The 23,591-nt window shown below is 43.0% G+C and overlaps 25 non-coding genes across 25 annotated transcripts; all 25 read right to left on the reverse strand.

Moving 5' to 3' along the window:
* Positions 1-430: 430 nt before the first annotated feature.
* Positions 431-502, reverse strand: trnaq-cug (transfer RNA glutamine (anticodon CUG)). Its single transcript has one exon. It is a non-coding gene; the product is annotated as a tRNA-Gln (tRNA).
* A 434-nt stretch (positions 503-936) lies between these two features.
* Positions 937-1,019, reverse strand: trnal-aag (transfer RNA leucine (anticodon AAG)). The gene has a single exon. It is a non-coding gene; the product is annotated as a tRNA-Leu (tRNA).
* A 548-nt stretch (positions 1,020-1,567) lies between these two features.
* Positions 1,568-1,639, reverse strand: trnaq-cug (transfer RNA glutamine (anticodon CUG)). The gene has a single exon. It is a non-coding gene; the product is annotated as a tRNA-Gln (tRNA).
* Positions 1,640-2,704: 1,065 nt separating this feature from the next.
* On the reverse strand, positions 2,705-2,776 carry trnaq-cug (transfer RNA glutamine (anticodon CUG)). Its single transcript has one exon. It is a non-coding gene; the product is annotated as a tRNA-Gln (tRNA).
* A 1,065-nt stretch (positions 2,777-3,841) lies between these two features.
* trnaq-cug (transfer RNA glutamine (anticodon CUG)) lies at positions 3,842-3,913 on the reverse strand. Its single transcript has one exon. It is a non-coding gene; the product is annotated as a tRNA-Gln (tRNA).
* A 1,065-nt stretch (positions 3,914-4,978) lies between these two features.
* Positions 4,979-5,050, reverse strand: trnaq-cug (transfer RNA glutamine (anticodon CUG)). Its single transcript has one exon. It is a non-coding gene; the product is annotated as a tRNA-Gln (tRNA).
* A 1,065-nt stretch (positions 5,051-6,115) lies between these two features.
* On the reverse strand, positions 6,116-6,187 carry trnaq-cug (transfer RNA glutamine (anticodon CUG)). Its single transcript has one exon. It is a non-coding gene; the product is annotated as a tRNA-Gln (tRNA).
* A 1,065-nt stretch (positions 6,188-7,252) lies between these two features.
* Positions 7,253-7,324, reverse strand: trnaq-cug (transfer RNA glutamine (anticodon CUG)). The gene has a single exon. It is a non-coding gene; the product is annotated as a tRNA-Gln (tRNA).
* A 1,065-nt stretch (positions 7,325-8,389) lies between these two features.
* trnaq-cug (transfer RNA glutamine (anticodon CUG)) lies at positions 8,390-8,461 on the reverse strand. The gene has a single exon. It is a non-coding gene; the product is annotated as a tRNA-Gln (tRNA).
* Positions 8,462-8,895: 434 nt separating this feature from the next.
* trnal-aag (transfer RNA leucine (anticodon AAG)) lies at positions 8,896-8,978 on the reverse strand. The gene has a single exon. It is a non-coding gene; the product is annotated as a tRNA-Leu (tRNA).
* Positions 8,979-9,526: 548 nt separating this feature from the next.
* On the reverse strand, positions 9,527-9,598 carry trnaq-cug (transfer RNA glutamine (anticodon CUG)). Its single transcript has one exon. It is a non-coding gene; the product is annotated as a tRNA-Gln (tRNA).
* Positions 9,599-10,663: 1,065 nt separating this feature from the next.
* Positions 10,664-10,735, reverse strand: trnaq-cug (transfer RNA glutamine (anticodon CUG)). Its single transcript has one exon. It is a non-coding gene; the product is annotated as a tRNA-Gln (tRNA).
* Positions 10,736-11,169: 434 nt separating this feature from the next.
* Positions 11,170-11,252, reverse strand: trnal-aag (transfer RNA leucine (anticodon AAG)). Its single transcript has one exon. It is a non-coding gene; the product is annotated as a tRNA-Leu (tRNA).
* A 632-nt stretch (positions 11,253-11,884) lies between these two features.
* Positions 11,885-11,956, reverse strand: trnaq-cug (transfer RNA glutamine (anticodon CUG)). Its single transcript has one exon. It is a non-coding gene; the product is annotated as a tRNA-Gln (tRNA).
* A 1,065-nt stretch (positions 11,957-13,021) lies between these two features.
* Positions 13,022-13,093, reverse strand: trnaq-cug (transfer RNA glutamine (anticodon CUG)). The gene has a single exon. It is a non-coding gene; the product is annotated as a tRNA-Gln (tRNA).
* Positions 13,094-13,527: 434 nt separating this feature from the next.
* On the reverse strand, positions 13,528-13,610 carry trnal-aag (transfer RNA leucine (anticodon AAG)). Its single transcript has one exon. It is a non-coding gene; the product is annotated as a tRNA-Leu (tRNA).
* A 548-nt stretch (positions 13,611-14,158) lies between these two features.
* trnaq-cug (transfer RNA glutamine (anticodon CUG)) lies at positions 14,159-14,230 on the reverse strand. The gene has a single exon. It is a non-coding gene; the product is annotated as a tRNA-Gln (tRNA).
* A 2,202-nt stretch (positions 14,231-16,432) lies between these two features.
* trnaq-cug (transfer RNA glutamine (anticodon CUG)) lies at positions 16,433-16,504 on the reverse strand. Its single transcript has one exon. It is a non-coding gene; the product is annotated as a tRNA-Gln (tRNA).
* A 1,065-nt stretch (positions 16,505-17,569) lies between these two features.
* Positions 17,570-17,641, reverse strand: trnaq-cug (transfer RNA glutamine (anticodon CUG)). Its single transcript has one exon. It is a non-coding gene; the product is annotated as a tRNA-Gln (tRNA).
* Positions 17,642-18,075: 434 nt separating this feature from the next.
* trnal-aag (transfer RNA leucine (anticodon AAG)) lies at positions 18,076-18,158 on the reverse strand. The gene has a single exon. It is a non-coding gene; the product is annotated as a tRNA-Leu (tRNA).
* A 1,685-nt stretch (positions 18,159-19,843) lies between these two features.
* On the reverse strand, positions 19,844-19,915 carry trnaq-cug (transfer RNA glutamine (anticodon CUG)). The gene has a single exon. It is a non-coding gene; the product is annotated as a tRNA-Gln (tRNA).
* Positions 19,916-20,349: 434 nt separating this feature from the next.
* On the reverse strand, positions 20,350-20,432 carry trnal-aag (transfer RNA leucine (anticodon AAG)). Its single transcript has one exon. It is a non-coding gene; the product is annotated as a tRNA-Leu (tRNA).
* A 1,054-nt stretch (positions 20,433-21,486) lies between these two features.
* On the reverse strand, positions 21,487-21,569 carry trnal-aag (transfer RNA leucine (anticodon AAG)). Its single transcript has one exon. It is a non-coding gene; the product is annotated as a tRNA-Leu (tRNA).
* Positions 21,570-22,623: 1,054 nt separating this feature from the next.
* Positions 22,624-22,706, reverse strand: trnal-aag (transfer RNA leucine (anticodon AAG)). Its single transcript has one exon. It is a non-coding gene; the product is annotated as a tRNA-Leu (tRNA).
* A 548-nt stretch (positions 22,707-23,254) lies between these two features.
* On the reverse strand, positions 23,255-23,326 carry trnaq-cug (transfer RNA glutamine (anticodon CUG)). Its single transcript has one exon. It is a non-coding gene; the product is annotated as a tRNA-Gln (tRNA).
* Positions 23,327-23,591: the final 265 nt, after the last annotated feature.

The following is a 23,591-nucleotide window of genomic DNA, read 5'->3' on the forward strand; positions in this document are numbered from 1 at the left end:
GCCCCTTGTGTTTTTTTAACACACAAATGGTTGGACACAGCCCCCATCTGACGTCGGAAAGCTGTGGGTCGATGGGGTTTCCAAAGCTGGTCGACCATCCAACAACCACCTCTGATGGAGTATACGGGTCCCTTGATGACGAACACTTTAGACTCTAACGGCAAGAACCTGAGTTGAAATCTCAGTCAAACTTCTTTTTTTATGGTGATTACAAGACACAATACAAAGTGTGCATCCATGATTTAAGTGGAAACCATTTTGCTCCCTGTCAATAGTACTTCATTCTTAGATCACTCCGGTGAAGGTCAAGACACTCCTCTCCGGTCTCACTTGTACCTGAAGCAAGATGGCCACACCAGTCCAACTTTTGCTGAGATGTGGAAAGGTTGCATTTTTTGACCTTCTTTGACCTTTACTCTAGCTTAAAAACAGGTTCCACTGAGATTTGAACTCAGATCACTGGATTCAGAGTCCAGAGTGCTAACCATTACACCATGGAACCTCTACACCATCAAAAAATACACAGTTTTGGTAGACCGTTTCTTATTTGGCATCCGTTAGTATGTTATCTGTGCAGGGAATAGGACATAGAAGGCATACAACGTTACCAATGACAAAGAAGCTAACAAGACACAGAAACCGTTTCAGGCTAACTTCAGAATTTTAGTAAGATCAGCAGAGGATTTGGGAAATGACAAGTAAAGAAATTGTTTTGAGAGACTTCCTACAATCAATGAATCCAGCAAAATATAGGCCAACTGTTTACAAACACATGGTTAGATTACATTGGTTGATAATGTAGAGGCTTGCAAATGCTGCTGCTGCAGTGGTCGTGCAGTAGTTTGTCAAATGCCTGCTCCTTGACATACAAAGCATTGCTAAGCTTTCTTTCACAATATCATGTTACAGTCAACGCAACCAGTGAAAAACAATTGCTGTCAGAAGTGGGATTCGAACCCACGCCTCCAGTGGAGACTGCGACCTTAACGCAGCGCCTTGGACCGCTCGGCCATCCTGACTGAAAAATACCCTGAATTTGCTTTGTTTTGCCATCTAATGAGCCTTTAAGTGCATTAATATGTTCCGCAAACACGACGTCTTGAATCAGTATTCATTGCCGTTGACCCCACTAACACAGCCCCTTGTGTTTTTTTAACACACAAATGGTTGGACACAGCCCCCATCTGACGTCGGAAAGCTGTGGGTCGATGGGGTTTCCAAAGCTGGTCGACCATCCAACAACCACCTCTGATGGAGTATACGGGTCCCTTGATGACGAACACTTTAGACTCTAACGGCAAGAACCTGAGTTGAAATCTCAGTCAAACTTCTTTTTTTATGGTGATTACAAGACACAATACAAAGTGTGCATCCATGATTTAAGTGGAAACCATTTTGCTCCCTGTCAATAGTACTTCATTCTTAGATCACTCCGGTGAAGGTCAAGACACTCCTCTCCGGTCTCACTTGTACCTGAAGCAAGATGGCCACACCAGTCCAACTTTTGCTGAGATGTGGAAAGGTTGCATTTTTTGACCTTCTTTGACCTTTACTCTAGCTTAAAAACAGGTTCCACTGAGATTTGAACTCAGATCACTGGATTCAGAGTCCAGAGTGCTAACCATTACACCATGGAACCTCTACACCATCAAAAAATACACAGTTTTGGTAGACCGTTTCTTATTTGGCATCCGTTAGTATGTTATCTGTGCAGGGAATAGGACATAGAAGGCATACAACGTTACCAATGACAAAGAAGCTAACAAGACACAGAAACCGTTTCAGGCTGACTTAAGGATTTTAGTAAGCTCAGCAGAGGATTTGGGAAGTGACAAGTAAAGAAATTGTTTTGAGAGACTTCATACAAACAATGAATCCAGCAAAATATAGGCCAACTGTTTACAAACACATGGTTAGATTACATTGGTTGATAATGTAGAGGCTTGCAAATGCTGCTGCTGCAGTGGTCGTGCAGTAGTTTGTCAAATGCCTGCTCCTTGACATACAAAGCATTGCTAAGCTTTCTTTCACAATATCATGTTACAGTCAACGCAACCAGTGAAAAACAATTGCTGTCAGAAGTGGGATTCAAACCCACGCCTCCAGTGGAGACTGCGACCTGAACGCAGCACCTTGGACCGCTCGGCCATCCTGACTGAAAAAAACCCTGAATTTGCTTTGTTTTGCCATCTAATGAGCCTTTAAGTGCATTAATATGTTCCGCAAACACGACGTCTTGAATCAGTATTCATTGCCGTTGACCCCACTAACACAGCCCCTTGTGTTTTTTTAACACACAAATGGTTGGACACAGCCCCCATCTGACGTCGGAAAGCTGTGGGTCGATGGGGTTTCCAAAGCTGGTCGACCATCCAACAACCACCTCTGATGGAGTATACGGGTCCCTTGATGACGAACACTTTAGACTCTAACGGCAAGAACCTGAGTTGAAATCTCAGTCAAACTTCTTTTTTTATGGTGATTACAAGACACAATACAAAGTGTGCATCCATGATTTAAGTGGAAACCATTTTGCTCCCTGTCAATAGTACTTCATTCTTAGATCACTCCGGTGAAGGTCAAGACACTCCTCTCCGGTCTCACTTGTACCTGAAGCAAGATGGCCACACCAGTCCAACTTTTGCTGAGATGTGGAAAGGTTGCATTTTTTGACCTTCTTTGACCTTTACTCTAGCTTAAAAACAGGTTCCACTGAGATTTGAACTCAGATCACTGGATTCAGAGTCCAGAGTGCTAACCATTACACCATGGAACCTCTACACCATCAAAAAATACACAGTTTTGGTAGACCGTTTCTTATTTGGCATCCGTTAGTATGTTATCTGTGCAGGGAATAGGACATAGAAGGCATACAACGTTACCAATGACAAAGAAGCTAACAAGACACAGAAACCGTTTCAGGCTGACTTAAGGATTTTAGTAAGCTCAGCAGAGGATTTGGGAAGTGACAAGTAAAGAAATTGTTTTGAGAGACTTCATACAAACAATGAATCCAGCAAAATATAGGCCAACTGTTTACAAACACATGGTTAGATTACATTGGTTGATAATGTAGAGGCTTGCAAATGCTGCTGCTGCAGTGGTCGTGCAGTAGTTTGTCAAATGCCTGCTCCTTGACATACAAAGCATTGCTAAGCTTTCTTTCACAATATCATGTTACAGTCAACGCAACCAGTGAAAAACAATTGCTGTCAGAAGTGGGATTCAAACCCACGCCTCCAGTGGAGACTGCGACCTGAACGCAGCGCCTTGGACCGCTCGGCCATCCTGACTGAAAAAAACCCTGAATTTGCTTTGTTTTGCCATCTAATGAGCCTTTAAGTGCATTAATATGTTCCGCAAACACGACGTCTTGAATCAGTATTCATTGCCGTTGACCCCACTAACACAGCCCCTTGTGTTTTTTTAACACACAAATGGTTGGACACAGCCCCCATCTGACGTCGGAAAGCTGTGGGTCGATGGGGTTTCCAAAGCTGGTCGACCATCCAACAACCACCTCTGATGGAGTATACGGGTCCCTTGATGACGAACACTTTAGACTCTAACGGCAAGAACCTGAGTTGAAATCTCAGTCAAACTTCTTTTTTTATGGTGATTACAAGACACAATACAAAGTGTGCATCCATGATTTGAGTGGAAACCATTTTGCTCCCTGTCAATAGTACTTCATTCTTAGATCACTCCGGTGAAGGTCAAGACACTCCTCTCCGGTCTCACTTGTACCTGAAGCAAGATGGCCACACCAGTCCAACTTTTGCTGAGATGTGGAAAGGTTGCATTTTTTGACCTTCTTTGACCTTTACTCTAGCTTAAAAACAGGTTCCACTGAGATTTGAACTCAGATCACTGGATTCAGAGTCCAGAGTGCTAACCATTACACCATGGAACCTCTACACCATCAAAAAATACACAGTTTTGGTAGACCGTTTCTTATTTGGCATCCGTTAGTATGTTATCTGTGCAGGGAATAGGACATAGAAGGCATACAACGTTACCAATGACAAAGAAGCTAACAAGACACAGAAACCGTTTCAGGCTGACTTAAGGATTTTAGTAAGCTCAGCAGAGGATTTGGGAAGTGACAAGTAAAGAAATTGTTTTGAGAGACTTCATACAAACAATGAATCCAGCAAAATATAGGCCAACTGTTTACAAACACATGGTTAGATTACATTGGTTGATAATGTAGAGGCTTGCAAATGCTGCTGCTGCAGTGGTCGTGCAGTAGTTTGTCAAATGCCTGCTCCTTGACATACAAAGCATTGCTAAGCTTTCTTTCACAATATCATGTTACAGTCAACGCAACCAGTGAAAAACAATTGCTGTCAGAAGTGGGATTCAAACCCACGCCTCCAGTGGAGACTGCGACCTGAACGCAGCGCCTTGGACCGCTCGGCCATCCTGACTGAAAAAAACCCTGAATTTGCTTTGTTTTGCCATCTAATGAGCCTTTAAGTGCATTAATATGTTCCGCAAACACGACGTCTTGAATCAGTATTCATTGCCGTTGACCCCACTAACACAGCCCCTTGTGTTTTTTTAACACACAAATGGTTGGACACAGCCCCCATCTGACGTCGGAAAGCTGTGGGTCGATGGGGTTTCCAAAGCTGGTCGACCATCCAACAACCACCTCTGATGGAGTATACGGGTCCCTTGATGACGAACACTTTAGACTCTAACGGCAAGAACCTGAGTTGAAATCTCAGTCAAACTTCTTTTTTTATGGTGATTACAAGACACAATACAAAGTGTGCATCCATGATTTGAGTGGAAACCATTTTGCTCCCTGTCAATAGTACTTCATTCTTAGATCACTCCGGTGAAGGTCAAGACACTCCTCTCCGGTCTCACTTGTACCTGAAGCAAGATGGCCACACCAGTCCAACTTTTGCTGAGATGTGGAAAGGTTGCATTTTTTGACCTTCTTTGACCTTTACTCTAGCTTAAAAACAGGTTCCACTGAGATTTGAACTCAGATCACTGGATTCAGAGTCCAGAGTGCTAACCATTACACCATGGAACCTCTACACCATCAAAAAATACACAGTTTTGGTAGACCGTTTCTTATTTGGCATCCGTTAGTATGTTATCTGTGCAGGGAATAGGACATAGAAGGCATACAACGTTACCAATGACAAAGAAGCTAACAAGACACAGAAACCGTTTCAGGCTGACTTAAGGATTTTAGTAAGCTCAGCAGAGGATTTGGGAAGTGACAAGTAAAGAAATTGTTTTGAGAGACTTCATACAAACAATGAATCCAGCAAAATATAGGCCAACTGTTTACAAACACATGGTTAGATTACATTGGTTGATAATGTAGAGGCTTGCAAATGCTGCTGCTGCAGTGGTCGTGCAGTAGTTTGTCAAATGCCTGCTCCTTGACATACAAAGCATTGCTAAGCTTTCTTTCACAATATCATGTTACAGTCAACGCAACCAGTGAAAAACAATTGCTGTCAGAAGTGGGATTCGAACCCACGCCTCCAGTGGAGACTGCGACCTTAACGCAGCGCCTTGGACCGCTCAGCCATCCTGACTGAAAAAAACCCTGAATTTGCTTTGTTTTGCCATCTAATGAGCCTTTAAGTGCATTAATATGTTCCGCAAACACGACGTCTTGAATCAGTATTCATTGCCGTTGACCCCACTAACACAGCCCCTTGTGTTTTTTTAACACACAAATGGTTGGACACAGCCCCCATCTGACGTCGGAAAGCTGTGGGTCGATGGGGTTTCCAAAGCTGGTCGACCATCCAACAACCACCTCTGATGGAGTATACGGGTCCCTTGATGACGAACACTTTAGACTCTAACGGCAAGAACCTGAGTTGAAATCTCAGTCAAACTTCTTTTTTTATGGTGATTACAAGACACAATACAAAGTGTGCATCCATGATTTAAGTGGAAACCATTTTGCTCCCTGTCAATAGTACTTCATTCTTAGATCACTCCGGTGAAGGTCAAGACACTCCTCTCCGGTCTCACTTGTACCTGAAGCAAGATGGCCACACCAGTCCAACTTTTGCTGAGATGTGGAAAGGTTGCATTTTTTGACCTTCTTTGACCTTTACTCTAGCTTAAAAACAGGTTCCACTGAGATTTGAACTCAGATCACTGGATTCAGAGTCCAGAGTGCTAACCATTACACCATGGAACCTCTACACCATCAAAAAATACACAGTTTTGGTAGACCGTTTCTTATTTGGCATCCGTTAGTATGTTATCTGTGCAGGGAATAGGACATAGAAGGCATACAACGTTACCAATGACAAAGAAGCTAACAAGACACAGAAACCGTTTCAGGCTGACTTAAGGATTTTAGTAAGCTCAGCAGAGGATTTGGGAAGTGACAAGTAAAGAAATTGTTTTGAGAGACTTCATACAAACAATGAATCCAGCAAAATATAGGCCAACTGTTTACAAACACATGGTTAGATTACATTGGTTGATAATGTAGAGGCTTGCAAATGCTGCTGCTGCAGTGGTCGTGCAGTAGTTTGTCAAATGCCTGCTCCTTGACATACAAAGCATTGCTAAGCTTTCTTTCACAATATCATGTTACAGTCAACGCAACCAGTGAAAAACAATTGCTGTCAGAAGTGGGATTCAAACCCACGCCTCCAGTGGAGACTGCGACCTGAACGCAGCGCCTTGGACCGCTCGGCCATCCTGACTGAAAAAAACCCTGAATTTGCTTTGTTTTGCCATCTAATGAGCCTTTAAGTGCATTAATATGTTCCGCAAACACGACGTCTTGAATCAGTATTCATTGCCGTTGACCCCACTAACACAGCCCCTTGTGTTTTTTTAACACACAAATGGTTGGACACAGCCCCCATCTGACGTCGGAAAGCTGTGGGTCGATGGGGTTTCCAAAGCTGGTCGACCATCCAACAACCACCTCTGATGGAGTATACGGGTCCCTTGATGACGAACACTTTAGACTCTAACGGCAAGAACCTGAGTTGAAATCTCAGTCAAACTTCTTTTTTTATGGTGATTACAAGACACAATACAAAGTGTGCATCCATGATTTAAGTGGAAACCATTTTGCTCCCTGTCAATAGTACTTCATTCTTAGATCACTCCGGTGAAGGTCAAGACACTCCTCTCCGGTCTCACTTGTACCTGAAGCAAGATGGCCACACCAGTCCAACTTTTGCTGAGATGTGGAAAGGTTGCATTTTTTGACCTTCTTTGACCTTTACTCTAGCTTAAAAACAGGTTCCACTGAGATTTGAACTCAGATCACTGGATTCAGAGTCCAGAGTGCTAACCATTACACCATGGAACCTCTACACCATCAAAAAATACACAGTTTTGGTAGACCGTTTCTTATTTGGCATCCGTTAGTATGTTATCTGTGCAGGGAATAGGACATAGAAGGCATACAACGTTACCAATGACAAAGAAGCTAACAAGACACAGAAACCGTTTCAGGCTGACTTAAGGATTTTAGTAAGCTCAGCAGAGGATTTGGGAAGTGACAAGTAAAGAAATTGTTTTGAGAGACTTCATACAAACAATGAATCCAGCAAAATATAGGCCAACTGTTTACAAACACATGGTTAGATTACATTGGTTGATAATGTAGAGGCTTGCAAATGCTGCTGCTGCAGTGGTCGTGCAGTAGTTTGTCAAATGCCTGCTCCTTGACATACAAAGCATTGCTAAGCTTTCTTTCACAATATCATGTTACAGTCAACGCAACCAGTGAAAAACAATTGCTGTCAGAAGTGGGATTCAAACCCACGCCTCCAGTGGAGACTGCGACCTGAACGCAGCGCCTTGGACCGCTCGGCCATCCTGACTGAAAAAAACCCTGAATTTGCTTTGTTTTGCCATCTAATGAGCCTTTAAGTGCATTAATATGTTCCGCAAACACGACGTCTTGAATCAGTATTCATTGCCGTTGACCCCACTAACACAGCCCCTTGTGTTTTTTTAACACACAAATGGTTGGACACAGCCCCCATCTGACGTCGGAAAGCTGTGGGTCGATGGGGTTTCCAAAGCTGGTCGACCATCCAACAACCACCTCTGATGGAGTATACGGGTCCCTTGATGACGAACACTTTAGACTCTAACGGCAAGAACCTGAGTTGAAATCTCAGTCAAACTTCTTTTTTTATGGTGATTACAAGACACAATACAAAGTGTGCATCCATGATTTAAGTGGAAACCATTTTGCTCCCTGTCAATAGTACTTCATTCTTAGATCACTCCGGTGAAGGTCAAGACACTCCTCTCCGGTCTCACTTGTACCTGAAGCAAGATGGCCACACCAGTCCAACTTTTGCTGAGATGTGGAAAGGTTGCATTTTTTGACCTTCTTTGACCTTTACTCTAGCTTAAAAACAGGTTCCACTGAGATTTGAACTCAGATCACTGGATTCAGAGTCCAGAGTGCTAACCATTACACCATGGAACCTCTACACCATCAAAAAATACACAGTTTTGGTAGACCGTTTCTTATTTGGCATCCGTTAGTATGTTATCTGTGCAGGGAATAGGACATAGAAGGCATACAACGTTACCAATGACAAAGAAGCTAACAAGACACAGAAACCGTTTCAGGCTGACTTAAGGATTTTAGTAAGCTCAGCAGAGGATTTGGGAAGTGACAAGTAAAGAAATTGTTTTGAGAGACTTCATACAAACAATGAATCCAGCAAAATATAGGCCAACTGTTTACAAACACATGGTTAGATTACATTGGTTGATAATGTAGAGGCTTGCAAATGCTGCTGCTGCAGTGGTCGTGCAGTAGTTTGTCAAATGCCTGCTCCTTGACATACAAAGCATTGCTAAGCTTTCTTTCACAATATCATGTTACAGTCAACGCAACCAGTGAAAAACAATTGCTGTCAGAAGTGGGATTCGAACCCACGCCTCCAGTGGAGACTGCGACCTTAACGCAGCGCCTTGGACCGCTCGGCCATCCTGACTGAAAAAAACCCTGAATTTGCTTTGTTTTGCCATCTAATGAGCCTTTAAGTGTATTAATATGTTCCGCAAACACGACGTCTTGAATCAGTATTCATTGCCGTTGACCCCACTAACACAGCCCCTTGTGTTTTTTTAACACACAAATGGTTGGACACAGCCCCCATCTGACGTCGGAAAGCTGTGGGTCGATGGGGTTTCCAAAGCTGGTCGACCATCCAACAACCACCTCTGATGGAGTATACGGGTCCCTTGATGACGAACACTTTAGACTCTAACGGCAAGAACCTGAGTTGAAATCTCAGTCAAACTTCTTTTTTTATGGTGATTACAAGACACAATACAAAGTGTGCATCCATGATTTAAGTGGAAACCATTTTGCTCCCTGTCAATAGTACTTCATTCTTAGATCACTCCGGTGAAGGTCAAGACACTCCTCTCCGGTCTCACTTGTACCTGAAGCAAGATGGCCACACCAGTCCAACTTTTGCTGAGATGTGGAAAGGTTGCATTTTTTGACCTTCTTTGACCTTTACTCTAGCTTAAAAACAGGTTCCACTGAGATTTGAACTCAGATCACTGGATTCAGAGTCCAGAGTGCTAACCATTACACCATGGAACCTCTACACCATCAAAAAATACACAGTTTTGGTAGACCGTTTCTTATTTGGCATCCGTTAGTATGTTATCTGTGCAGGGAATAGGACATAGAAGGCATACAACGTTACCAATGACAAAGAAGCTAACAAGACACAGAAACCGTTTCAGGCTGACTTAAGGATTTTAGTAAGCTCAGCAGAGGATTTGGGAAGTGACAAGTAAAGAAATTGTTTTGAGAGACTTCATACAAACAATGAATCCAGCAAAATATAGGCCAACTGTTTACAAACACATGGTTAGATTACATTGGTTGATAATGTAGAGGCTTGCAAATGCTGCTGCTGCAGTGGTCGTGCAGTAGTTTGTCAAATGCCTGCTCCTTGACATACAAAGCATTGCTAAGCTTTCTTTCACAATATCATGTTACAGTCAACGCAACCAGTGAAAAACAATTGCTGTCAGAAGTGGGATTCGAACCCACGCCTCCAGTGGAGACTGCGACCTTAACGCAGCGCCTTGGACCGCTCGGCCATCCTAAATGAAAAAAACCCTGAATTTGCTTTGTTTTGCCATCTAATGAGCCTTTAAGTGTATTAATATGTTCCGCAAACACGACGTCTTGAATCAGTATTCATTGCCGTTGACCCCACTAACACAGCCCCTTGTGTTTTTTTAACACACAAATGGTTGGACACAGCCCCCATCTGACGTCGGAAAGCTGTGGGTCGATGGGGTTTCCAAAGCTGGTCGACCATCCAACAACCACCTCTGATGGAGTATACGGGTCCCTTGATGACGAACACTTTAGACTCTAACGGCAAGAACCTGAGTTGAAATCTCAGTCAAACTTCTTTTTTTATGGTGATTACAAGACACAATACAAAGTGTGCATCCATGATTTAAGTGGAAACCATTTTGCTCCCTGTCAATAGTACTTCATTCTTAGATCACTCCGGTGAAGGTCAAGACACTCCTCTCCGGTCTCACTTGTACCTGAAGCAAGATGGCCACACCAGTCCAACTTTTGCTGAGATGTGGAAAGGTTGCATTTTTTGACCTTCTTTGACCTTTACTCTAGCTTAAAAACAGGTTCCACTGAGATTTGAACTCAGATCACTGGATTCAGAGTCCAGAGTGCTAACCATTACACCATGGAACCTCTACACCATCAAAAAATACACAGTTTTGGTAGACCGTTTCTTATTTGGCATCCGTTAGTATGTTATCTGTGCAGGGAATAGGACATAGAAGGCATACAACGTTACCAATGACAAAGAAGCTAACAAGACACAGAAACCGTTTCAGGCTGACTTAAGGATTTTAGTAAGCTCAGCAGAGGATTTGGGAAGTGACAAGTAAAGAAATTGTTTTGAGAGACTTCATACAAACAATGAATCCAGCAAAATATAGGCCAACTGTTTACAAACACATGGTTAGATTACATTGGTTGATAATGTAGAGGCTTGCAAATGCTGCTGCTGCAGTGGTCGTGCAGTAGTTTGTCAAATGCCTGCTCCTTGACATACAAAGCATTGCTAAGCTTTCTTTCACAATATCATGTTACAGTCAACGCAACCAGTGAAAAACAATTGCTGTCAGAAGTGGGATTCGAACCCACGCCTCCAGTGGAGACTGCGACCTTAACGCAGCGCCTTGGACCGCTCGGCCATCCTGACTGAAAAAAACCCTGAATTTGCTTTGTTTTGCCATCTAATGAGCCTTTAAGTGTATTAATATGTTCCGCAAACACGACGTCTTGAATCAGTATTCATTGCCGTTGACCCCACTAACACAGCCCCTTGTGTTTTTTTAACACACAAATGGTTGGACACAGCCCCCATCTGACGTCGGAAAGCTGTGGGTCGATGGGGTTTCCAAAGCTGGTCGACCATCCAACAACCACCTCTGATGGAGTATACGGGTCCCTTGATGACGAACACTTTAGACTCTAACGGCAAGAACCTGAGTTGAAATCTCAGTCAAACTTCTTTTTTTATGGTGATTACAAGACACAATACAAAGTGTGCATCCATGATTTAAGTGGAAACCATTTTGCTCCCTGTCAATAGTACTTCATTCTTAGATCACTCCGGTGAAGGTCAAGACACTCCTCTCCGGTCTCACTTGTACCTGAAGCAAGATGGCCACACCAGTCCAACTTTTGCTGAGATGTGGAAAGGTTGCATTTTTTGACCTTCTTTGACCTTTACTCTAGCTTAAAAACAGGTTCCACTGAGATTTGAACTCAGATCACTGGATTCAGAGTCCAGAGTGCTAACTTCTTTGACCTTTACTCTAGCTTAAAAACAGGTTCCACTGAGATTTGAACTCAGATCACTGGATTCAGAGTCCAGAGTGCTAACCATTACACCATGGAACCTCTACACCATCAAAAAATACACAGTTTTGGTAGACCGTTTCTTATTTGGCATCCGTTAGTATGTTATCTGTGCAGGGAATAGGACATAGAAGGCATACAACGTTACCAATGACAAAGAAGCTAACAAGACACAGAAACCGTTTCAGGCTGACTTAAGGATTTTAGTAAGCTCAGCAGAGGATTTGGGAAGTGACAAGTAAAGAAATTGTTTTGAGAGACTTCATACAAACAATGAATCCAGCAAAATATAGGCCAACTGTTTACAAACACATGGTTAGATTACATTGGTTGATAATGTAGAGGCTTGCAAATGCTGCTGCTGCAGTGGTCGTGCAGTAGTTTGTCAAATGCCTGCTCCTTGACATACAAAGCATTGCTAAGCTTTCTTTCACAATATCATGTTACAGTCAACGCAACCAGTGAAAAACAATTGCTGTCAGAAGTGGGATTCAAACCCACGCCTCCAGTGGAGACTGCGACCTGAACGCAGCGCCTTGGACCGCTCGGCCATCCTGACTGAAAAAAACCCTGAATTTGCTTTGTTTTGCCATCTAATGAGCCTTTAAGTGCATTAATATGTTCCGCAAACACGACGTCTTGAATCAGTATTCATTGCCGTTGACCCCACTAACACAGCCCCTTGTGTTTTTTTAACACACAAATGGTTGGACACAGCCCCCATCTGACGTCGGAAAGCTGTGGGTCGATGGGGTTTCCAAAGCTGGTCGACCATCCAACAACCACCTCTGATGGAGTATACGGGTCCCTTGATGACGAACACTTTAGACTCTAACGGCAAGAACCTGAGTTGAAATCTCAGTCAAACTTCTTTTTTTATGGTGATTACAAGACACAATACAAAGTGTGCATCCATGATTTAAGTGGAAACCATTTTGCTCCCTGTCAATAGTACTTCATTCTTAGATCACTCCGGTGAAGGTCAAGACACTCCTCTCCGGTCTCACTTGTACCTGAAGCAAGATGGCCACACCAGTCCAACTTTTGCTGAGATGTGGAAAGGTTGCATTTTTTGACCTTCTTTGACCTTTACTCTAGCTTAAAAACAGGTTCCACTGAGATTTGAACTCAGATCACTGGATTCAGAGTCCAGAGTGCTAACCATTACACCATGGAACCTCTACACCATCAAAAAATACACAGTTTTGGTAGACCGTTTCTTATTTGGCATCCGTTAGTATGTTATCTGTGCAGGGAATAGGACATAGAAGGCATACAACGTTACCAATGACAAAGAAGCTAACAAGACACAGAAACCGTTTCAGGCTAACTTCAGAATTTTAGTAAGATCAGCAGAGGATTTGGGAAATGACAAGTAAAGAAATTGTTTTGAGAGACTTCCTACAATCAATGAATCCAGCAAAATATAGGCCAACTGTTTACAAACACATGGTTAGATTACATTGGTTGATAATGTAGAGGCTTGCAAATGCTGCTGCTGCAGTGGTCGTGCAGTAGTTTGTCAAATGCCTGCTCCTTGACATACAAAGCATTGCTAAGCTTTCTTTCACAATATCATGTTACAGTCAACGCAACCAGTGAAAAACAATTGCTGTCAGAAGTGGGATTCGAACCCACGCCTCCAGTGGAGACTGCGACCTTAACGCAGCGCCTTGGACCGCTCGGCCATCCTGACTGAAAAATACCCTGAATTTGCTTTGTTTTGCCATCTAATGAGCCTTTAAGTGCATTAATATGTTCCGCAAACACGACGTCTTGAATCAGTATTCATTGCCGTTGACCCCACTAACACAGCCCCTTGTGTTTTTTTAACACACAAATGGTTGGACACAGCCCCCATCTGACGTCGGAAAGCTGTGGGTCGATGGGGTTTCCAAAGCTGGTCGACCATCCAACAACCACCTCTGATGGAGTATACGGGTCCCTTGATGACGAACACTTTAGACTCTAACGGCAAGAACCTGAGTTGAAATCTCAGTCAAACTTCTTTTTTTATGGTGATTACAAGACACAATACAAAGTGTGCATCCATGATTTAAGTGGAAACCATTTTGCTCCCTGTCAATAGTACTTCATTCTTAGATCACTCCGGTGAAGGTCAAGACACTCCTCTCCGGTCTCACTTGTACCTGAAGCAAGATGGCCACACCAGTCCAACTTTTGCTGAGATGTGGAAAGGTTGCATTTTTTGACCTTCTTTGACCTTTACTCTAGCTTAAAAACAGGTTCCACTGAGATTTGAACTCAGATCACTGGATTCAGAGTCCAGAGTGCTAACCATTACACCATGGAACCTCTACACCATCAAAAAATACACAGTTTTGGTAGACCGTTTCTTATTTGGCATCCGTTAGTATGTTATCTGTGCAGGGAATAGGACATAGAAGGCATACAACGTTACCAATGACAAAGAAGCTAACAAGACACAGAAACCGTTTCAGGCTGACTTAAGGATTTTAGTAAGCTCAGCAGAGGATTTGGGAAGTGACAAGTAAAGAAATTGTTTTGAGAGACTTCATACAAACAATGAATCCAGCAAAATATAGGCCAACTGTTTACAAACACATGGTTAGATTACATTGGTTGATAATGTAGAGGCTTGCAAATGCTGCTGCTGCAGTGGTCGTGCAGTAGTTTGTCAAATGCCTGCTCCTTGACATACAAAGCATTGCTAAGCTTTCTTTCACAATATCATGTTACAGTCAACGCAACCAGTGAAAAACAATTGCTGTCAGAAGTGGGATTCGAACCCACGCCTCCAGTGGAGACTGCGACCTTAACGCAGCGCCTTGGACCGCTCGGCCATCCTAAATGAAAAAAACCCTGAATTTGCTTTGTTTTGCCATCTAATGAGCCTTTAAGTGTATTAATATGTTCCGCAAACACGACGTCTTGAATCAGTATTCATTGCCGTTGACCCCACTAACACAGCCCCTTGTGTTTTTTTAACACACAAATGGTTGGACACAGCCCCCATCTGACGTCGGAAAGCTGTGGGTCGATGGGGTTTCCAAAGCTGGTCGACCATCCAACAACCACCTCTGATGGAGTATACGGGTCCCTTGATGACGAACACTTTAGACTCTAACGGCAAGAACCTGAGTTGAAATCTCAGTCAAACTTCTTTTTTTATGGTGATTACAAGACACAATACAAAGTGTGCATCCATGATTTAAGTGGAAACCATTTTGCTCCCTGTCAATAGTACTTCATTCTTAGATCACTCCGGTGAAGGTCAAGACACTCCTCTCCGGTCTCACTTGTACCTGAAGCAAGATGGCCACACCAGTCCAACTTTTGCTGAGATGTGGAAAGGTTGCATTTTTTGACCTTCTTTGACCTTTACTCTAGCTTAAAAACAGGTTCCACTGAGATTTGAACTCAGATCACTGGATTCTGAGTCCAGAGTGCTAACCATTACACCATGGAACCTCTACACCATCAAAAAATACACAGTTTTGGTAGACCGTTTCTTATTTGGCATCCGTTAGTATGTTATCTGTGCAGGGAATAGGACATAGAAGGCATACAACGTTACCAATGACAAAGAAGCTAACAAGACACAGAAACCGTTTCAGGCTGACTTAAGGATTTTAGTAAGCTCAGCAGAGGATTTGGGAAGTGACAAGTAAAGAAATTGTTTTGAGAGACTTCATACAAACAATGAATCCAGCAAAATATAGGCCAACTGTTTACAAACACATGGTTAGATTACATTGGTTGATAATGTAGAGGCTTGCAAATGCTGCTGCTGCAGTGGTCGTGCAGTAGTTTGTCAAATGCCTGCTCCTTGACATACAAAGCATTGCTAAGCTTTCTTTCACAATATCATGTTACAGTCAACGCAACCAGTGAAAAACAATTGCTGTCAGAAGTGGGATTCAAACCCACGCCTCCAGTGGAGACTGCGACCTGAACGCAGCGCCTTGGACCGCTCGGCCATCCTGACTGAAAAAAACCCTGAATTTGCTTTGTTTTGCCATCTAATGAGCCTTTAAGTGCATTAATATGTTCCGCAAACACGACGTCTTGAATCAGTATTCATTGCCGTTGACCCCACTAACACAGCCCCTTGTGTTTTTTTAACACACAAATGGTTGGACACAGCCCCCATCTGACGTCGGAAAGCTGTGGGTCGATGGGGTTTCCAAAGCTGGTCGACCATCCAACAACCACCTCTGATGGAGTATACGGGTCCCTTGATGACGAACACTTTAGACTCTAACGGCAAGAACCTGAGTTGAAATCTCAGTCAAACTTCTTTTTTTATGGTGATTACAAGACACAATACAAAGTGTGCATCCATGATTTAAGTGGAAACCATTTTGCTCCCTGTCAATAGTACTTCATTCTTAGATCACTCCGGTGAAGGTCAAGACACTCCTCTCCGGTCTCACTTGTACCTGAAGCAAGATGGCCACACCAGTCCAACTTTTGCTGAGATGTGGAAAGGTTGCATTTTTTGACCTTCTTTGACCTTTACTCTAGCTTAAAAACAGGTTCCACTGAGATTTGAACTCAGATCACTGGATTCAGAGTCCAGAGTGCTAACCATTACACCATGGAACCTCTACACCATCAAAAAATACACAGTTTTGGTAGACCGTTTCTTATTTGGCATCCGTTAGTATGTTATCTGTGCAGGGAATAGGACATAGAAGGCATACAACGTTACCAATGACAAAGAAGCTAACAAGACACAGAAACCGTTTCAGGCTGACTTAAGGATTTTAGTAAGCTCAGCAGAGGATTTGGGAAGTGACAAGTAAAGAAATTGTTTTGAGAGACTTCATACAAACAATGAATCCAGCAAAATATAGGCCAACTGTTTACAAACACATGGTTAGATTACATTGGTTGATAATGTAGAGGCTTGCAAATGCTGCTGCTGCAGTGGTCGTGCAGTAGTTTGTCAAATGCCTGCTCCTTGACATACAAAGCATTGCTAAGCTTTCTTTCACAATATCATGTTACAGTCAACGCAACCAGTGAAAAACAATTGCTGTCAGAAGTGGGATTCAAACCCACGCCTCCAGTGGAGACTGCGACCTGAACGCAGCGCCTTGGACCGCTCGGCCATCCTGACTGAAAAAAACCCTGAATTTGCTTTGTTTTGCCATCTAATGAGCCTTTAAGTGCATTAATATGTTCCGCAAACACGACGTCTTGAATCAGTATTCATTGCCGTTGACCCCACTAACACAGCCCCTTGTGTTTTTTTAACACACAAATGGTTGGACACAGCCCCCATCTGACGTCGGAAAGCTGTGGGTCGATGGGGTTTCCAAAGCTGGTCGACCATCCAACAACCACCTCTGATGGAGTATACGGGTCCCTTGATGACGAACACTTTAGACTCTAACGGCAAGAACCTGAGTTGAAATCTCAGTCAAACTTCTTTTTTTATGGTGATTACAAGACACAATACAAAGTGTGCATCCATGATTTAAGTGGAAACCATTTTGCTCCCTGTCAATAGTACTTCATTCTTAGATCACTCCGGTGAAGGTCAAGACACTCCTCTCCGGTCTCACTTGTACCTGAAGCAAGATGGCCACACCAGTCCAACTTTTGCTGAGATGTTGAAAGGTTGCATTTTTTGACCTTCTTTGACCTTTACTCTAGCTTAAAAACAGGTTCCACTGAGATTTGAACTCAGATCACTGGATTCAGAGTCCAGAGTGCTAACCATTACACCATGGAACCTCTACACCATCAAAAAATACACAGTTTTGGTAGACCGTTTCTTATTTGGCATCCGTTAGTATGTTATCTGTGCAGGGAATAGGACATAGAAGGCATACAACGTTACCAATGACAAAGAAGCTAACAAGACACAGAAACCGTTTCAGGCTAACTTCAGAATTTTAGTAAGATCAGCAGAGGATTTGGGAAATGACAAGTAAAGAAATTGTTTTGAGAGACTTCCTACAATCAATGAATCCAGCAAAATATAGGCCAACTGTTTACAAACACATGGTTAGATTACATTGGTTGATAATGTAGAGGCTTGCAAATGCTGCTGCTGCAGTGGTCGTGCAGTAGTTTGTCAAATGCCTGCTCCTTGACATACAAAGCATTGCTAAGCTTTCTTTCACAATATCATGTTACAGTCAACGCAACCAGTGAAAAACAATTGCTGTCAGAAGTGGGATTCGAACCCACGCCTCCAGTGGAGACTGCGACCTTAACGCAGCGCCTTGGACCGCTCGGCCATCCTGACTGAAAAAAACCCTGAATTTGCTTTGTTTTGCCATCTAATGAGCCTTTAAGTGCATTAATATGTTCCGCAAACACGACGTCTTGAATCAGTATTCATTGCCGTTGACCCCACTAACACAGCCCCTTGTGTTTTTTTAACACACAAATGGTTGGACACAGCCCCCATCTGACGTCGGAAAGCTGTGGGTCGATGGGGTTTCCAAAGCTGGTCGACCATCCAACAACCACCTCTGATGGAGTATACGGGTCCCTTGATGACGAACACTTTAGACTCTAACGGCAAGAACCTGAGTTGAAATCTCAGTCAAACTTCTTTTTTTATGGTGATTACAAGACACAATACAAAGTGTGCATCCATGATTTAAGTGGAAACCATTTTGCTCCCTGTCAATAGTACTTCATTCTTAGATCACTCCGGTGAAGGTCAAGACACTCCTCTCCGGTCTCACTTGTACCTGAAGCAAGATGGCCACACCAGTCCAACTTTTGCTGAGATGTGGAAAGGTTGCATTGTTTGACCTTCTTTGACCTTTACTCTAGCTTAAAAACAGGTTCCACTGAGATTTGAACTCAGATCACTGGATTCTGAGTCCAGAGTGCTAACCATTACACCATGGAACCTCTACACCATCAAAAAATACACAGTTTTGGTAGACCGTTTCTTATTTGGCATCCGTTAGTATGTTATCTGTGCAGGGAATAGGACATAGAAGGCATACAACGTTACCAATGACAAAGAAGCTAACAAGACACAGAAACCGTTTCAGGCTGACTTAAGGATTTTAGTAAGCTCAGCAGAGGATTTGGGAAGTGACAAGTAAAGAAATTGTTTTGAGAGACTTCATACAAACAATGAATCCAGCAAAATATAGGCCAACTGTTTACAAACACATGGTTAGATTACATTGGTTGATAATGTAGAGGCTTGCAAATGCTGCTGCTGCAGTGGTCGTGCAGTAGTTTGTCAAATGCCTGCTCCTTGACATACAAAGCATTGCTAAGCTTTCTTTCACAATATCATGTTACAGTCAACGCAACCAGTGAAAAACAATTGCTGTCAGAAGTGGGATTCAAACCCACGCCTCCAGTGGAGACTGCGACCTGAACGCAGCGCCTTGGACCGCTCGGCCATCCTGACTGAAAAAAACCCTGAATTTGCTTTGTTTTGCCATCTAATGAGCCTTTAAGTGCATTAATATGTTCCGCAAACACGACGTCTTGAATCAGTATTCATTGCCGTTGACCCCACTAACACAGCCCCTTGTGTTTTTTTAACACACAAATGGTTGGACACAGCCCCCATCTGACGTCGGAAAGCTGTGGGTCGATGGGGTTTCCAAAGCTGGTCGACCATCCAACAACCACCTCTGATGGAGTATACGGGTCCCTTGATGACGAACACTTTAGACTCTAACGGCAAGAACCTGAGTTGAAATCTCAGTCAAACTTCTTTTTTTATGGTGATTACAAGACACAATACAAAGTGTGCATCCATGATTTAAGTGGAAACCATTTTGCTCCCTGTCAATAGTACTTCATTCTTAGATCACTCCGGTGAAGGTCAAGACACTCCTCTCCGGTCTCACTTGTACCTGAAGCAAGATGGCCACACCAGTCCAACTTTTGCTGAGATGTTGAAAGGTTGCATTTTTTGACCTTCTTTGACCTTTACTCTAGCTTAAAAACAGGTTCCACTGAGATTTGAACTCAGATCACTGGATTCAGAGTCCAGAGTGCTAACCATTACACCATGGAACCTCTACACCATCAAAAAATACACAGTTTTGGTAGACCGTTTCTTATTTGGCATCCGTTAGTATGTTATCTGTGCAGGGAATAGGACATAGAAGGCATACAACGTTACCAATGACAAAGAAGCTAACAAGACACAGAAACCGTTTCAGGCTAACTTCAGAATTTTAGTAAGATCAGCAGAGGATTTGGGAAATGACAAGTAAAGAAATTGTTTTGAGAGACTTCCTACAATCAATGAATCCAGCAAAATATAGGCCAACTGTTTACAAACACATGGTTAGATTACATTGGTTGATAATGTAGAGGCTTGCAAATGCTGCTGCTGCAGTGGTCGTGCAGTAGTTTGTCAAATGCCTGCTCCTTGACATACAAAGCATTGCTAAGCTTTCTTTCACAATATCATGTTACAGTCAACGCAACCAGTGAAAAACAATTGCTGTCAGAAGTGGGATTCGAACCCACGCCTCCAGTGGAGACTGCGACCTTAACGCAGCGCCTTGGACCGCTCGGCCATCCTGACTGAAAAAAACCCTGAATTTGCTTTGTTTTGCCATCTAATGAGCCTTTAAGTGCATTAATATGTTCCGCAAACACGACGTCTTGAATCAGTATTCATTGCCGTTGACCCCACTAACACAGCCCCTTGTGTTTTTTTAACACACAAATGGTTGGACACAGCCCCCATCTGACGTCGGAAAGCTGTGGGTCGATGGGGTTTCCAAAGCTGGTCGACCATCCAACAACCACCTCTGATGGAGTATACGGGTCCCTTGATGACGAACACTTTAGACTCTAACGGCAAGAACCTGAGTTGAAATCTCAGTCAAACTTCTTTTTTTATGGTGATTACAAGACACAATACAAAGTGTGCATCCATGATTTAAGTGGAAACCATTTTGCTCCCTGTCAATAGTACTTCATTCTTAGATCACTCCGGTGAAGGTCAAGACACTCCTCTCCGGTCTCACTTGTACCTGAAGCAAGATGGCCACACCAGTCCAACTTTTGCTGAGATGTGGAAAGGTTGCATTGTTTGACCTTCTTTGACCTTTACTCTAGCTTAAAAACAGGTTCCACTGAGATTTGAACTCAGATCACTGGATTCTGAGTCCAGAGTGCTAACCATTACACCATGGAACCTCTACACCATCAAAAAATACACAGTTTTGGTAGACCGTTTCTTATTTGGCATCCGTTAGTATGTTATCTGTGCAGGGAATAGGACATAGAAGGCATACAACGTTACCAATGACAAAGAAGCTAACAAGACACAGAAACCGTTTCAGGCTGACTTAAGGATTTTAGTAAGCTCAGCAGAGGATTTGGGAAGTGACAAGTAAAGAAATTGTTTTGAGAGACTTCATACAAACAATGAATCCAGCAAAATATAGGCCAACTGTTTACAAACACATGGTTAGATTACATTGGTTGATAATGTAGAGGCTTGCAAATGCTGCTGCTGCAGTGGTCGTGCAGTAGTTTGTCAAATGCCTGCTCCTTGACATACAAAGCATTGCTAAGCTTTCTTTCACAATATCATGTTACAGTCAACGCAACCAGTGAAAAACAATTGCTGTCAGAAGTGGGATTCGAACCCACGCCTCCAGTGGAGACTGCGACCTTAACGCAGCGCCTTGGACCGCTCGGCCATCCTGACTGAAAAAAACCCTGAATTTGCTTTGTTTTGCCATCTAATGAGCCTTTAAGTGCATTAATATGTTCCGCAAACACGACGTCTTGAATCAGTATTCATTGCCGTTGACCCCACTAACACAGCCCCTTGTGTTTTTTTAACACACAAATGGTTGGACACAGCCCCCATCTGACGTCGGAAAGCTGTGGGTCGATGGGGTTTCCAAAGCTGGTCGACCATCCAACAACCACCTCTGATGGAGTATACGGGTCCCTTGATGACGAACACTTTAGACTCTAACGGCAAGAACCTGAGTTGAAATCTCAGTCAAACTTCTTTTTTTATGGTGATTACAAGACACAATACAAAGTGTGCATCCATGATTTAAGTGGAAACCATTTTGCTCCCTGTCAATAGTACTTCATTCTTAGATCACTCCGGTGAAGGTCAAGACACTCCTCTCCGGTCTCACTTGTACCTGAAGCAAGATGGCCACACCAGTCCAACTTTTGCTGAGATGTGGAAAGGTTGCATTTTTTGACCTTCTTTGACCTTTACTCTAGCTTAAAAACAGGTTCCACTGAGATTTGAACTCAGATCACTGGATTCTGAGTCCAGAGTGCTAACCATTACACCATGGAACCTCTACACCATCAAAAAATACACAGTTTTGGTAGACCGTTTCTTATTTGGCATCCGTTAGTATGTTATCTGTGCAGGGAATAGGACATAGAAGGCATACAACGTTACCAATGACAAAGAAGCTAACAAGACACAGAAACCGTTTCAGGCTGACTTAAGGATTTTAGTAAGCTCAGCAGAGGATTTGGGAAGTGACAAGTAAAGAAATTGTTTTGAGAGACTTCATACAAACAATGAATCCAGCAAAATATAGGCCAACTGTTTACAAACACATGGTTAGATTACATTGGTTGATAATGTAGAGGCTTGCAAATGCTGCTGCTGCAGTGGTCGTGCAGTAGTTTGTCAAATGCCTGCTCCTTGACATACAAAGCATTGCTAAGCTTTCTTTCACAATATCATGTTACAGTCAACGCAACCAGTGAAAAACAATTGCTGTCAGAAGTGGGATTCGAACCCACGCCTCCAGTGGAGACTGCGACCTTAACGCAGCGCCTTGGACCGCTCGGCCATCCTGACTGAAAAAAACCCTGAATTTGCTTTGTTTTGCCATCTAATGAGCCTTTAAGTGCATTAATATGTTCCGCAAACACGACGTCTTGAATCAGTATTCATTGCCGTTGACCCCACTAACACAGCCCCTTGTGTTTTTTTAACACACAAATGGTTGGACACAGCCCCCATCTGACGTCGGAAAGCTGTGGGTCGATGGGGTTTCCAAAGCTGGTCGACCATCCAACAACCACCTCTGATGGAGTATACGGGTCCCTTGATGACGAACACTTTAGACTCTAACGGCAAGAACCTGAGTTGAAATCTCAGTCAAACTTCTTTTTTTATGGTGATTACAAGACACAATACAAAGTGTGCATCCATGATTTAAGTGGAAACCATTTTGCTCCCTGTCAATAGTACTTCATTCTTAGATCACTCCGGTGAAGGTCAAGACACTCCTCTCCGGTCTCACTTGTACCTGAAGCAAGATGGCCACACCAGTCCAACTTTTGCTGAGATGTGGAAAGGTTGCATTTTTTGACCTTCTTTGACCTTTACTCTAGCTTAAAAACAGGTTCCACTGAGATTTGAACTCAGATCACTGGATTCAGAGTCCAGAGTGCTAACCATTACACCATGGAACCTCTACACCATCAAAAAATACACAGTTTTGGTAGACCGTTTCTTATTTGGCATCCGTTAGTATGTTATCTGTGCAGGGAATAGGACATAGAAGGCATACAACGTTACCAATGACAAAGAAGCTAACAAGACACAGAAACCGTTTCAGGCTAACTTCAGAATTTTAGTAAGATCAGCAGAGGATTTGGGAAATGACAAGTAAAGAAATTGTTTTGAGAGACTTCCTACAAACAATGAATCCAGCAAAATATGGAACAACTGTTTACA

Source organism: Anarhichas minor, unplaced genomic scaffold (assembly GCF_050575085.1).
Source record: "Anarhichas minor isolate MPS153535 unplaced genomic scaffold, ASM5057508v1 ptg000025l, whole genome shotgun sequence".
NCBI lineage: Eukaryota > Metazoa > Chordata > Actinopteri > Perciformes > Anarhichadidae > Anarhichas > Anarhichas minor.